The sequence below is a fragment of the Gossypium arboreum genome, chromosome 8 (genome assembly GCF_025698485.1).
Source record: "Gossypium arboreum isolate Shixiya-1 chromosome 8, ASM2569848v2, whole genome shotgun sequence".
In the NCBI taxonomy this organism is placed as follows: Eukaryota; Viridiplantae; Streptophyta; class Magnoliopsida; order Malvales; family Malvaceae; genus Gossypium; species Gossypium arboreum.
The window spans coordinates 104,123,745-104,128,038 of NC_069077.1; positions in this window are offsets into that span (position 1 = coordinate 104,123,745).

A 4,294-nucleotide genomic window follows, 5' to 3' on the forward strand; every position below is an offset into this window, starting at 1 on the left:
TCTAGAAGGAGATTTGGCTAAACTTGCATCAAGATTAAGGTATGTATGAGGTTGTGTCATGAGATTCATGCATGTTTTAGTTGCTAACTTGATGTTCATGTTAGCCATGGTTCAAATCCTTGTTATGCCATGGAAATGGTATTTGGCCAAGGTTGTTATTGGGTTAAAGCCATTGCATGCTAAATGTGAAGCATGCTAATGATGCATGCAATGATGGATTGACTACTCTTGAAATTTCTTTGTAGCAATCTTAAGTAAGACATTGAGTTTTTTGTTTAACCATGACCGAAGTTGAAAGGGCATGATTGTGATGTATTCGCCATGATGCATTCATGAGCATGGTTTATGCTTCTTGCATGTTAGTTAAAATTTGTGTTTTGGATGGTTATGGACACCTTGAAATTGCCTTGCACCTATATGTGTATATATGTTTGCACATGATATTTTGATTATGAAGAAAGTGATAAATATGTTTGTTTAAAGAAGAAATTTGTTGAAGAATGTTGTGAAATTTGCATGTACATTCGGCCTAGTACATGTATAGTGTGAAAAACCTTGAAATTATTTTTGATTTTGTGTATTTATGACCATGTATAATCGGCCACATGAGTAATTTGAGCACTTGATGTTATGTTAAAATTCTTGAGCCTAAATATATGGATGTATGTATATGTGGCCATATAATGGCGTTTTGGTTCAAAGGTTGAATGATAAATTATAATAAAGTGAGATGATATGAGATGCCGAATGTGATTGACTAGTAAACATTATTGATAGAAATATTGAATACTTCTACTTGTATTCGTTAAGCTCAAGAGCAAAAGGGAGCTAAATCCGATAAAGGGAAGGAAAAAGTGATCGAATAGCCGTTGAAGCCGTTCGACAACATCCGAGGTAAGTCTTCAAGTAATGACCCTACTTGAATTATGTGAAATGAAATTACGGATGTGTAATGGTTACTGATATACGTGTGTATGAGTATTTGAATGGTACCCCGGTTAAGTCCCGAAGGCAATTATGCTAGTGATTATATTTGTGTTTGAGCCTTAGTAACGAAAATGAAACATGAATGTGTAATGATTATTGATGTATGTGTGCATGAGCAATTGAATGATATCCGGGTTAAGACCCGAAGGCAATTGTGCTAGTGACTTTATCCGGGCTAAGACCCGAAGGCATTCGTGCAAGTTGTTAAATCCGGGCTAATACCCGAAGGCATTTGTGCAAGTCGTTCTATCCGGGCTAAGACCCGAAGGCATTCGTGCATGTGGTTATATCCGGTTGTTTTCCGAAGAAGCTTGGGCTGGAGGTGAGCGTTGGTTGCTGTAATAAATTTAATTAGTACGCTCGAAAAGCCCAAAGGATAAGGTATGTTTATATGTGCATTGGAAAAGTCGATATTTTTGAGTAACATTCGCTCAATCGACTAACGAGTTTTCAGCTATTGAATTGGTTGATATCTTGTGAAAGTATATAATGATGAAGTGTGAAGTAAGTATGATTATGTGAATGTGTATTAATGAAATGATTCATTTGGCTATGTGAATGTAATGCTTTAGTTAAAGCTGATTTTATTGCTTGAGACTTACTAAGCATAAAAATGCTTACCCCGTTGCTTTGGCTCTCTGTTTTATAGATTTTGCTCGTTAGCGATCGGATTCGGGATCATTAAAGTCGAAGTCATCTACACTATTAAAGCCTCCATTTTGGTATAATTTTGGTTGAACTTTGAAATGGCATGTATAGGACTACCCTATTGTTGAAGGTCAAGTACCTTTCGGTTTTGTGTAAACTTGGATAGCCATGCGAAAATGGCTTATATACGTTTTTGGTATGATACTATAATCGTTGTATCTTGATCATTATGGGGTATGGAATTGTTTTGAGAAGATTAGCCATTGGAATGGTTAATCATGATCACACTTTGTGCTATGTATGCAAAGAGGGGCAATTGAATCGTGGAAATCTTGAAATAGGTAAAGGTTACCTTGAAAACAGATGCTGGCAGCAGCAGTGGTGTGGTTTTGAAAAATCACCAAAATTTGTAGGAATGGTATTAAATAGTGAATAAGTTATGTAAATGAACCTTGATGAGTCTACTTTCATATGGAAGAAACGAAATGGTCATAGGAGTTACTTGTTAAGAGATATTAAAGTTATCGTGAGACAGGGCCAGAACGGTTTCTGGGTCCCCTGTCGCGACTTTAAAAATTTACTATAAATTATCCAGAAATAATTAGAAGTCATGCCTTATATTTGAAGATTCCATTTTGAGTCTAGTTTCATTAGAAACAAATGGCACCAGTATTAAAGGCCTGTACAGAGAGATATTCAAGTTGTAACGCGCGAAGGTCAGAGCAGTCGATCCCTGTAACATGGGTGACTTTAACTAATAAACTGTACCAATTGGCCCGACCAAAAATTCTAGAAATAAATCCATGGAAGGATATATGAATCTAAATTCAGGGAAAATTTACGGAATCAGTTTCCGAGTTTTGAAACTCGAGATATGATTTTTAAGGCGACAGTGACGCAGTTTTCCAGCCTGTCTGGAAATGCCAAATTGGTCGGTGCTTTAAGAGGACTTGGCTCGTTAACCCCTCGCGTCCAACACCGGCGATGGTCTCGGGTTCGGGTGTTACAATTTTATTGGTATCGAGCTACGGTTTAGTCGATTCTAGGACTACCGTGATATGTTTGGGGTCTAGCTATACATGCCATATAGTGATAAATTGATAGTGTGGTGATTTCGACAATCGAATTTGTGTTTGTTTATAGCAATGGATCCCGATCCCAACCGAGCAATAGCTGATGATGTGGAGAGTGTGGCGCCTGCTCAGCGCAAGAAGGACGGCGGCGGCGGACTCTCAACCTATGGCCAGCAATCCGAATGATGAGGCTAGGCAAGCCTTTTATAGCGTGATGAATGATTGGTTCAACCAATACATTCGAACTAACATGGGTGTTCCACAACCTCCATTTCCGACTAATGCAACCCAAGACCTACAATACCTCCCAGAATCGACCAAATAAGGTCAAGTAAGCCCCAATCGACAAAATTCGTAAACATGGGGCCACTGAATTCAAGGCTACGGATAGCGACGATGCCGAGCAAGCTGAATTTTGGTTGGACAACACTATCCGGGTGCTCGATGAGCTATCTTGTACACTCGATGAGTGCTTAAAGTGTACCATCTCCTTGCTACGCGATTCCGCCTACTATTGGTGAAGTACTCTGACTTCTGTGGTGCCTAGAGAGCAAGTGACTTGGGAATTCTTTCAAACCGAGTTCAAAAAAGTATATCGATCGAGATTCATCGACCAAAAGCGAAGGGAATTTCTTGATCTTAAGCAAGGCTCTATGTCGATTCGACTACTGAACGAAAATTTGTGAGGCTTAGCCAGACGCAGCGAGAATGCATTTCATCCGAAGCTATTATGTGTAAACGCTCGAGGATGGGCTGAATGATGATATAAGGATGTTCATTGGCATTCTCGAAATACGAGAGTTCATAGTACTTGTTGAGCGAGCTTGTAAAGTCAAGAGCTTAAAAGGAGAAACAAAAAGTTGATGTGGGAACCGGAGAATTCGAAAAGGTCCTCGGAAAGTCTCTTCAACAGCATCAAGAGATTTGAGATGATGTGAGCCGGTCTAGAGGCGCCGGGCTTTTCTAGACGAGATCGCGGTCGACCCCCTGTGACCACACGAGTCACTTCGATCGCCAGTGGTGGAAATGATCGCCGAGAGAGAGCGGAGTGTCTGCATTGTGGCAAATGGCATTCGGGGAGCTGTAGGTTCCGTGATCACTCCTGTTATAAGTGTGGATCGGCTGACCACTTTATCAAGGACTGCCCGAGGTTGCTTGAACAAAATGTAAGTCAAAGTGGAAACCCGAGTGCTACCACTGCTCGAGGTAGGCCATCCAGAAATGCGGGCAATGCTAGTGGCGGTCAGAGAGGGCTGAGAGATGCTACAACAAGACCCGAGGCTCGTGCTCCTGCTAGGACTTATGCCATACGCGCACGCCGAGGATCTTTGCCTCACCGGATGTTATTACCGGTACTTTCACTCTTTTCGATACTAATGTGATTGCTTTGATTGACCCTGGTTCTACTCATTCTTATATATGTGAAACCTTAGCATCCTGTAAGGCTTTGCCTATTGAGTCTACTGAGTTTGTAATTCGGGTGTCAAACCCCTTGGGTTATTACGTGCTTGTCAACAAAGTGTGCAAGAAAAGTCCCCTAGTATTCCGAGGTTCTTGTTTTCCGGCGAACTTGATGCTTTTGCCGT